Here is an 11,645-nt window from a genome sequence, read left to right on the forward strand (position 1 = left end):
AAATTTTAGGATAATAAGAAATAAACATTTGTATTCTCTACAAATGACAAAAAATTTTTACATGAAATTCTGTTATCTATAAGCCAAACTTTGTTGGCTTTACAGACATTTGGCACTTTTTTTCTAGAATGGTATTCATCTTTTGAATTGTAATGTTCAGTATAATTTTACTTAATTCTTTTTCTTGTTCAAAATAAACACTTGAGTAAAAAAAAAGGCATTAAAAAGGTTAAATGTTGGTTCCTCTAATTTTAATCTCATTAGAATTTTAAATGTTTATGACAATTTTAATGATGTATTTTCCTTAGAAAATGTTTTAATTGAAATAATTTCTGAATTTTTAGAATTATATATTTTTGAAATATATTTCAATGCTTTAATTTTTAAAAAACTTTAAAAGTTAAAAACATTAATTTTTTAAAAAATTAAAGCATTAAAATAAACCAATTTTAAAATAAGAAAAAAAGTATATCAACCTAAATGTATTTTTGTTTCTTTGTTTGTATTTCTTGATTCAGAACTTTAACTTTCCTCAAAGAGCTAGATTCTCTGAAAGTATAACAGATCTGGCCCAGACTGGGTTTGTCAAACTATAGCTCAGACATGTCCTCATGGGGGTTAACATGCTATTGTGGAAGAGATGTTAATGTTTTACATAATTTCTAGATTTGGCCACCAAGTGGTGCTATTAATTCAAAGGGAACTGGTTTGGGGGGCATGGAATTGGATGGCTTTCAGGTGGGTAAGGAATGAAGAAGCACTATACACCAGTCAGTAATTGCAGGGAACACTCACTAAGTTAAATGTTTATAACTCTGTCTACTGTTAATTCACAAATTACCTCCCACTCAATGTTATCAGTTTAAAAACAGAAGGAACAAAATAAGTATACACCAAACTAACATTATTTTGATGGAGTTTCCATTGCATCCTCTCAGAAAAATTACTATATACTTGTATCTGTTTCAAACTTTATCCTTTAAGGGTATGCAACTGTACAAAGAGTCATACTACTTTATTAATCTTTCTCTATAAAATTCCTCCAGGTCCCAATAAAACAAAAGAATTAAATTCTTTACAGAAAATAACTATCCAGAAAACATAAAAAATTAACTCATGGGGTGTGCGAAGTCCCGGCTCCACTCCAGATTCTGGCTTCCTGTTAATGAACACCTTGGCAGGTAACAGGTGATGGCTCAAATAGTTGGGTCCTTACCACAACCATACAAGACCCAGATTGAGTTCATCTTAACCCAACCCCAGCTGTTGCAGACATCTGGGGAGTGAATCAGCAGATACAAGCACTCTCTCTCTCTCTCTATGTATATATCTTGCTCTGCCTTTTAGATAAATAAAATAAGAGATTTTAAAAATGAATTTCTAATATTAAGCATGCTAAATTTCCAATTTATTTTAAAAAATCAATGTAATAGTTTTCTTAACTTATATCATAAAATCTTCCTGAGGAAATAGTTGTTCTGAATGCACAAATACCTTTCACATTCTAGCTCAGAGGTGACATGGGGAACACTCAACAGACACAATGACTGCATGTGTTCAGTTTTATACACAGAGGTCTATGGAGTATTAAAAACAGTATTAGTGGGGCAGGTGTTACAGCACAGCAGGGTTAGGCTGCCTCTTGGGAATCCTGCATACCATTTCTAAGTGTCTGGGATTGAGTCCCATTTCTAATCCAGATTCCTACTAATGCGCCTGGTAGACAGACAGCAGATGATGGCCCAAGTACTTGGGTTCCCACTCCTCTTGTGGGAGAGCTAGATGGGATTCCTGGTTCCTGGCTTTGGCCTGGCCCAGCCCTGGTTACTGCAGGCATTTGAGGAGTGAACCAGTAGATGGATGACTCTCTCCCTCTCCCTACCCACACCCCCACTATGTTACTCTGCCTTTTAAATTACCAAAAACAAAACAAAAAGCAACAACAACAACAAAAAAAACCTTAGGAAAAACAGTAATTTACTGTCCACTAGAAGAACTGGCAATTCTTTTTATTTTTTGAAGATTTATTTATTTATTTGAAAGGCAGAGGAAGAGAAAGGGGTCTTCCATCTGCTGGTTCACTCCCCAAATTGCTGTAATGGCCGGAGCTGTGCTGATCTGAAGCCAGGAGCCAGGAGCCTCTTCCGGGTCTCCCACACAGGTGCAGGAGCCCAAGGACTTGTGTCATCTTCTACTGCTTTCCCAGGCCATAGCAGAGAGCTGGATTGGAAGTGGAGCGGCCACGACTCGAACCAGCGCCCATATGGGATGCTGGCACTGCAGGCAGCGCTTTACCGGCTGTACCACAGCACGGGCCCCCTGGCAATTCTTGATGGAAAGGTGAGAGGGAAAAGGGCAGAGGAGTGGGGTAGGGGAAGAAGAGAAAGAGTTGTGATAGAATGGGAGATGTGCATATCAGGAGCTAAGGAAATGGGGTCGGTGCTGTGGAATAGTAGGCTAAATCTCCCCTTGCAGTGCTGGCATCCCATACAGACACAAGTTCAAGTCCTGACTTTGACTCTTTCAATCCGGTTTCCTGCTAATGTGCCTGGGAAAACAACAGAAGTTGGGCCAAGTACTTGGGCCCCTCCACCCACATGGGAGTCCTGAAAGCAGCTCCTGGCTCCTGGGTTCAGATCTGTCCAGCTCCAGCCATTGTGGCCATTTGGGGAGTGAACCAGTGGATGGAAGACCTTTCTGTCTCTTCCTCTCTGTCTGTAATCTTGCCTCTCAAACAAATAAACACAATCTTAAAAAAAAAAAAAAAAGCAAAAACACAAGAAGCTAAGGAAAAAAATTAAAGTGAAGGTAAAAACTAATAATAATGAAATTATGACTGGCAGCAGCACCTAACTTGTTTCTTACTTTTTATTTATTTTCATTTAATTTGAAAAGCAGAGAGACAGAGATCTTTCATCTGCTGGTTCACTCTCCAGATGCCCACAACAGTGAGGCCTGGGCCAGATCCGAGCCAGGAGCTGAGAACTCAGTTTATATCTTCCATGTGGGTGACAGGGATCCAAGTATTTGAGACATCCTCTGCAGCCTCCCATGGTGTGCATTAGCAGGAAACTGGATTGTAAGTAGAGGAGCTGGGACTCTAATCTGGCTCTGTGATATGGGATGCAGGTGTCTCAAGTGGTGTCTTAAGTGCTAACCAAATGTCTACATTTTTAAAATTTATTTATATTTTATTTATTTGAAAGACAGAGACAGATAAAGATCTCTTACCTGCTGGTTCACTCCCCAAATGCGTGCAACAGCCAAGGATGGGCCAGGTCAAAGTCAGAAGCCTGGAATTCAATCTCTGTCTTCCATGTGGGTAGCAGAGACCCAAGTATTTGAGCCATTACCTACTACTTTCCAGGGTACACATCAGCATGGAAGCTGCAGTTCAGAGTGGATGTAGAACTAGAACCTAGGTCTTCCAATATGGAATGTAGGCATCCCAGATGGCATCCTAACCACTAGGCTAAACACCCACTGTTAGCTATTACTTTTGTATTGAGAGCTTACTGTCTGCAAGACACTGCACTAAGTACCTTCTTAATCTTTTGAAGTAGGTATTATAAGCCTTTTTTCTTTTTAAAACAGCAGAAGATGGCCCAAGGACTTGGGTCCCTGCACCCACATGGAAGACCAGGAAGAAGCACCTGGCTCCTGGCTTGGGATTGGCACAGCTCCCACCATTGCGGCCATTTGGGGAGTGAACCAGTGAAAGGAAGACCTTTCTCTTTTTCTCTCTCACTGTCTGTAACTCTCTAAAATAAATAAAATCTTAAAAAAAAAAAAAAAAAAAAACAGCTGAGGAAACAGAGGCTCAGAGAGGTTAGCTAACTTGTTGAAGACCACTCAAATTCCAACTGAGATCTTAACTTGTTTTAAAATCTATGATTTGGGGACCTGGTGCTGTAGCGCAGTGGGTTAAAGCCCGGGCCGGCAGTGCCAGCATCCCATATGGGTTCGAGTCCTGGCTGTTCCACTTCCAATGCGCCTGGGAAAGCAGCAGAGGATGGCCAAGTCCTTGGGCCCCTGCACCCACATGGGTGACCCGGAAGAAGCTCCTAGCTTGGATCAGCTGAGCTCTGGCCATTGCGGCCATCTGGGGAGTGAACCAGTGGATGGAAGACCTCTCTCTGTCTCTACCTCTCTCTGTAACTCTGTCTTTCAAATAACTAAATCTTTAAAAAAATAAAAATCTATGCTCTTGGAGAAGACATTGCAATACAGCAGTTAAGCCACCTGTTGGGACACCTGCATCTCATACTGGAGTGCCAGTTCCAGGCTCCACAGTTCTGCTTTCGATCCAGCTTCCTGCTAATGCATCCTGGGAGGCAGCAGATGATGGCCCAAGTGCTTGGAGTTCCTGCCACCCATGTCGGAGACCTGGATGGAGTTTCTGGCTTCTGGCTTCAGGCTGGCCCAGCACTGGCTGGCACTTTCTCTGCCTTCCAAATAAAATAAACATTTTTTAAAAATAAAGTCTATGATCTTAAATCTCTATTCCCTTAGTCTTTGTAACACTATGAGTTTAGCATACATTATCCCCATGTTTTTCAAATGTGGTATGTGGATCTTCTGTATTAGAACTGCCTATAAGATGAGCTTCTTTTCAGATACAGTGAATCAAAGTCTTAAAGCAAGACCTGAAATCTGTATTTGCAACAAATTCCTCAGGTTTTTTTTTTTTTTTTTCCTATAAAAGTTTGAAACCACTGTCTTGGCCCTTTCACAAAGAAGTCAATGAGACCGATTTTTCTTTTCTTTCTTTCTTTCTTTCTTTCTTTCTTTTTTTTTTTTTTAAAGGGTGATATTCCATGTATAACATGTTATTTTAGCATTGGCATGACATTACCCAAATTTAATTTCACATTCAGAAGAAAAACATGCTGCTGCCAAATCAGTTCAAATGCCTAAATTTTGTTTCATAGTTGTTGAGAAAAAACACATTTTCCTGGAATTTCTACTTTTTTAAATGTTACAAAATTTTATTGCCACCTAGATTAAGGATGTACCTCACTTTAGGCAATAGGCATGTTCCAAATTGAAAATTATGGTGATGTGATAATTCTTTGAGTTCAAGAATTAAATTTTATACTTCCAATTTAAAATTTCTAATAGCAGGAAATACTTTCTAAGTACTGGCAGATAACATATATATTTGTTTTTCTGGATACATTAATAAACATGAGTCAGCAGATGAAAAAGTCAATTTAAGATCATATAGTAAAAAGTTGTGACACACAATGAGTGCCAAATACAGAAGAAGCAAATGTTAGAAATGAGAACCTGAGGAGGCTCTCTGTATTTCTGAATCAGAGAGGTTCCTTTCTAGAAATCCTATGATCCAACACCTATTGCATGAACTAGATGGTTCAATAACACTCAAGTGCTACTACTTCTAGATATAATTTCTATGTTCCTTCGTTAAATTATCCAAATAAAGAAATTCAGAATAGATGTCTAAATAAAGAAAACCCAAGAGCAAAATGTTAGTTTTAATTTAGCTTGTAACTACAGGAGGGAGAAATCAGAGAGAGAACTAAAGGCCATCATTGTGGTGCAGTGGGTTAAGCTGCTGCCTATATGAGTGCTGGTTTGAGTCCTGACTCTTCCACTTTCAATCCAGCTCCCTGCTAATAAACCTGGGAAAGCAGCGGAAGATAGTCTAAGCACTTAGGCCCTTGCCACCCAAGTAGAAGACCCAGGTGGATTTCAAAGTTCTGTGGCTTCAGCATGGCCCAGCTGGGGCAGTTGCAGCTATCTGAGAAATCAAACAGTGGATGGAAAATCTCTCCCCTACCAACTCTGCATTTCAAATAAATAAGTCATTAAAACAAAACAACAAAAAAAGAACTTAAAGATATTACTGATTTTTAAAATTGAAAGTGTAGGAGTGGCTTCTGGCCTAACAGTTAAAATACCTGTGTCCTAAAGCAGAGTGTCTAGGTTCAATATATGTCTCTGGCTCTTGACTCCAGCTTCCTGACAATGCTGACCTTGGGAGGGAGTGATGATAGTTCAAGTAGTTGGGTCCCTACACCCATGCGGGAGAACTGGATTGAATTCCCAGCTCCTTTGACCCGGCCAGGTCCAGGCCCTTGCAGGCACTTGAGGAATGAATCAGAAGATGAAAGCTTTCTCTCTCTCTCTGTTTGCCTTTTATAAAAATAGAATACAATAAAATAAAAGCTAAAAAAAAAAAAAAAAAGATAAAACATACAAAGAACAAAAAAGTACCATAAGCCCCTTAAAATATAAACTCTTGCTTCTTAAAAAAATGTATTTATGTGTTTAATTTACTTGAAAAGCAAATAAAGGCATGTTAGTTGGAAGCTAGAGCAGGGAGCAGAGCTGGGACTCAAACCCAAGCACTCTGGCATGAGAAGTGGGCCTCTCGAGCAGTGTCTTAACCACTATGCCAAATGCCCATCCCTAAACTCTTCATTCAAAACAAACTTTACTATTTTGTTTATATTATCAATAGTTTGAAGTGGTCTTTTATACTTCTTAATTTTTCTGTACATTTTAAATAGAATATAACTCCATGAAGTTATTACTTTCTTAAAAAGACTTATTTTATTAATGTGAAAGGCAGAGTTATAGAGGGGGAAAGAGATTTTCCATCCATTGGTTCACTCCCAAAATGGCTGCATCAGCCAGGCCTTATCCAGACAGAAGCCAGGAGCCAGCAGCTTCCACCGGGACTTGGGCCATCTTGGCTGCATTCCTAGGCACATTAGCAGGGAACTGGATTGGAAGAGGAATAGCAGGGACTTGAACTGATGTCCAAATGGGATGCTAGCATTGCAGGTGGAGGCTTAACCTGCTACGTCACAACACCAGCCCCAAGTTATTATTTCTTGAAATCAGAAAATGTTATACTATTTTGCATTCTTGGAAGTAGGTAACATAAAGATTAAAATTTTGACACAACTAAAAACATACAGATATACAAAACAGAAGTATCAAAGCACATTTACTAAAAGTATATTAGTGTTTTACTTCCCAATAGGAAGGGCATCTATCAACTATTAGAGCCCATCAAAGGATATGGCTCATTGCCTTTGGAAATTGTGTTAGAAAATCATTTTAAAGAAAATTTTCAGATCGAAAATGTTATATCTTAATCAGTTTCTTTTTATCATATAGATTCAATGCCCTATGTTGTCACTAGTAATTTTCTCAGTAGAGAATGATATAATTCTATACTATTTCAAAACAGCAACAGATAGTACAGTACAGATAATACAAATATTATATATATATCTATAGTATAGATAATTTTATTCACTTTATAACACCAAATTCTCTCATTTTGTTTTTATTTTTGGAACATTCCTTTGCAGAGACAATATTATGACCTTTTCTGTCTATTTGTTATTTTATATGTGTAGAGATCAAATGAAAACATTTTACCTTAAAACCTAATTTTCTATTAAGGTGATGTTAAAAAAATTTTCATGAATGAAAATATATAGCTTTTTAAATTTCTTTTTAGTTTTGTAACTAAAATGTCAAAATAGACATTTCACTTAAATGAATTTTTTAATGACATGCCTCTTTTCTCATTATTTGTATGAAAATTGACATATCATGTCTATTAAAAAAGAATCTATACAAAATGGAGACATTTTATTACACAAATACTAATTCCCATCCATAATTAGAAGAGACACAGAAATATCACACTAAATGACAGAGAATACAGAATTAACATATTATAAAAATTGTTATATTTAGAGGATATTCTCTTCTTTTCCCTGATGTTAATAACTTGGTTGTCCAAGTTATTCTTGTTTCTATAGGATTTTCCCCCTCTATTTTGTTGTAATATGAAAAGATTATAATATCTTAAGAGGCAATATTTAAGCCACAAGAAGAAAGTACAATACACAAAAGTCTAATTTTCTAGGAAACAAAATTTAAAGGATAGTATACAGAAACAGCGAATATATGGATTAAATGTGAGAAACACTGGCAGAAATTTCCTCACACAAAATCTGACAAGTAGTAGTATACCAAACATCCTTTCCTTCCTTTCTTGGTTACTTATTAGTTGTACAGATTCAGTTTAATTATAACTTCTGACATGCTGTATAAGAAAACTACCCAGTGTTGGTTTTCATCTTCCCTTTTCTAGATATAGGTATGATAAGAGATGAAGCTGATAATTCTTACTCTAGTAGTAAGTGAAAAAACGAGAGATAATGAAAAATAAATTCCTTGCAAATGGATCATTAAAATCTCATAAAAATAATCATTTACCAAAGAACACATTTTTATAGTAGTTACTTAGGAATCTTAATTTTATGTTGTTACTTATCCCCTAAGCCATTAAAAATCATATAATTTGCTATTTTCTAAATAACACAATCGTATACTGTACGTAGGTCCTGTTTTAATGTTAATGAATTTATAGACACAAATAGCTAGCATCAAGGATATGGTGAAAAGCAGAACACTTCAAGCATTTAATACAGCTAAAGGGGCAGATTACAGATCAATAACAAAATCACCTGGCAAAAAAGGAAAAAGGTGTTGCATTCAAAGGCTTTTTGCTTTACATTTGAAACAATACTGAGAAACCTGTATTTTAGCACTTGTACTCAACAGGCACTCCAAACTCTGCACCGATGAGAAGAGAAACCCATCCTTTCTAATAATCTTGTGACAAAAGCTAAAAGACATCATCCTATTAACTAGTGATCTCAACTGCTAATGCGGAGTACTTCCTGGTGCCTTTTATGTAGAATGCTGCTATTAAAAAACCACTAAACATTCACTGTGAACAACACAGAATCATTCATCTTTTATCAGCATCTCTTGTTAGAAGAGTATGAGTGGGGCTGAAGGTGTCATTGATATTATGGAGTGGAAATTAATCAGAAATTTTTCTCATATTTTCCTCATCTCACTAATTTACTTTTGTTCAAATTTCCTCCTGTTAAAAAGTTCATACCCAACCCCCTGTTGTACTCTTTTAAGTTGAGAATATTCAACGAGTGCGTCCACTGAAAAGCACCAGGTCCTAACACAAAAAGCATTCGAAATTCTCATTTAGTTGTCTTTATTTTGCTAGCGCCATGTGGTCCTTGAAGATGTAGAAAACACGGGAAGCCGAGTAAAGATCAGAGCAAGCTCATTAGCATTCTGACAAAATTGGAGTGGTGGAGATGTATAGTTTGCCTAGTTTGTCGTTTTGAAAGCTACCGGTGGTAAGCTTTCTATTTCATTGTGCCTTTGTCTTTTAGGGGGGGTTCAAAGCAGCAGGGTATTTGTTAGCCCTGGGTTTGCACAATGCATTGTGGGAACCTTTCCTGCACATTCAGCTCTATATAGTATCATTCCAGTTTGAGTCAAAGTTTTTTTTTTTTTTCCACCATTTTAAAGAAGGGGCATGTGTATGAATCTTAGAATATGCCCTTACTACATTTATCACAGCTTTGCCTTTTCCTTTGCCCGATCATGAAGTCCAAAGAGAGTCAGAACCTAAATTAGATTGTCAATCGTTTACAAATGTTGCCATTCATTTTAAAATACAACATTAAAACATTAATTTATTTTCTGCTGTCTTAAATAACTAACAAGAAACTCACAGGACTGATTCAGTTAGTTAAAATTCAAAAGCTTATTGCTCACTGAATAAGATCCCAATTCTATTTTTGAAACAAGTGTAGAGAAAAGAAATGGTTGTGCTTTAGAATTATGTAAATAAAGAATGCCTCTTAGAAGACTTAAATAAGTTATTACCCCACTCATTTGATTTTCTTCATCGTCATCTTCTTTTTGCTTTTCTTTTTTTTTTTTTTTTTAATGTAAAACTCACTCTGAAGAGCTAAATTGGCTACATTAATACTACTATTCAACATGAATGTTTCCAAGTTGCAGTGAAATGGATAAAGGTCTTTGGGGATGAATTTATCTGCTAAATCCTTGTGGTTGCCCTCCTATCTTGGATGATGACCCAAAAGAATGTCAACAGCTCATTTTCCCAGAGAGCTGGAAGGAGTCCCTATGCAAGCCATAATCTGCACATTCTCAAAGAACCATTTCAAACATTATATTTCACAAGCTGTTTTAAGTGATTTTCCTCTCATCTCTAGTATCCTAACAGGACTTTGGCCATCAGTACTTCTGCAATGAGGGCTAAACCAAGTTTTACAAGTGAATTCTACATATGGCATATAAATTTTCAGATTTACTTTCAATGTATATCTTAGAAACATGGTCATCTTGTTACAATAATATGTTTATTACATAAGTAAAATACATGTGTAAACTAAAGATTAGTATTTTTGTTGCTATGAAAAAAGTACTATTTTAGTAGTGATTATTTTACTTAGAAACAAAATCTAATTTATGAGAAGGATCTACAATCTTTTTTAATTTGTAACTATTAAAAGAATAAAAGAAGTTAAAGAGCAGTGGTGAGTGAAATATAGTATATGAGAAATTTGGTACAACTAGTTTAACAGCAGAATGGACCATTTCTACATGGAGCCTTTAATACAGCAGCATTTGATTATATCACATTTTCTACAGTAAGAGACCACAAGACAGGGTAATATGTTGTCATGGTAGGGGGAGCATTTATATATTAACTGTTCATATTATATTAGGGCATGTAATGAAAATAATGCAACTTCTTCTTTATTTCTAATTTAGGCTTTAATTTTAATTCCTTCCAGTTTTAGTTAGGCTTTCTTCTACAATTTAAATGTTCAGTCTTAAAACAACAATGAAAAGGAAGCCCAGAAAAGATCTGCTATATACCATTTTGTGCCAATGATATGGCTACTTCTATATTGTTAAAACTTAATTTAAAGCTTAATATTTAAATGACCCAGCACTGAACTGTTCTGCTGCTAGCCTGAAAGCTAAAAAAAGAGGGTGTTAATACAGTCATAATGACTGGAATACATTACAATATAAGGATAGCTGTAAAATTATTTATTTTCTTCAGTGCATTTGTCAACCAAAGTTTCCTGAATAAAATGATATGGACCAGAGATATCAAACTGGAGAGCAGCCAGGTGTATCTAAATCTAGCTTTAAAACAAATATTTTTAATATTTGTTAGTGGCATCGAAATTACTTAGTTGAATGGAAAACAGGATATGTGCCTCCTGAAATCATTTTCAAGACATATTTTCTATCTTGAATTTAGGCTTCATTAGAAACAAATTCTGACTTGTAATACCAAGATTGCTGAAATATCACTGTCAAACAACTATAAAAAGACATGTGAAAAAGCCAGACTTTTTAAAAGCCCTGCAACTTAACAATTTTATAATGATTAAAGCATATCACATTTACAGAGATAATATTTTCAAAGCCCCACCAAAATGAAGTGGTGCTAAAGCACTGTACATAACCAAATGCATTTGTGTAGCTGCACAAGCTAGACACACACAAACACAGCTTTTTTTTTTTTTTTTAACACTATATCAAATTTGAAGCTTCTTTACAAGTGTTCATTTTGTACTGATGTTTAGGCTGCTATGACTTAAAGGCCAGATGTTTTTCACAAATGACTAACAATCGTAGTTAGAATAAATTAATGATTGATTTTTTAAAGCTTTGATGGAATTAAGCATACTTCTTTTCTCAAAGTGCCCATGTGAATGTTTGCCTGTTAAACT

The 11,645-nt window shown here is 36.1% G+C and overlaps 1 protein-coding gene and 1 long non-coding RNA gene across 25 annotated transcripts in view; one reads left to right on the plus strand and one right to left on the minus strand.

Annotated features, from left to right (window-relative positions):
* Positions 1-11,645, plus strand: part of LOC127490317 (uncharacterized) — a 48,211-nt gene that overhangs the window by 25,356 nt on the left and 11,210 nt on the right. Inside the window, exon 3 of one of the 2 annotated variants that reach the window (XR_007918240.3) lies at positions 3,595-3,801. The exons of the other annotated variant lie outside the window; for it this stretch is intronic. This is a non-coding gene — a long non-coding RNA (uncharacterized LOC127490317). Of the gene's footprint in view, positions 1-3,594; positions 3,802-11,645 lie in introns of those variants that run through there. 2 annotated transcript variants of the gene reach the window in all.
* The window catches only part of EHBP1 (EH domain binding protein 1), a 380,185-nt gene that overhangs the window by 25,225 nt on the left and 343,315 nt on the right, over positions 1-11,645 (minus strand). The gene's annotated exons all lie outside the window — the stretch shown is intronic.

Source organism: Oryctolagus cuniculus, chromosome 2 (genome assembly GCF_051225735.1).
Source record: "Oryctolagus cuniculus isolate XC-2025 breed Fujian yellow rabbit chromosome 2, ASM5122573v1, whole genome shotgun sequence".
NCBI lineage: Eukaryota > Metazoa > Chordata > Mammalia > Lagomorpha > Leporidae > Oryctolagus > Oryctolagus cuniculus.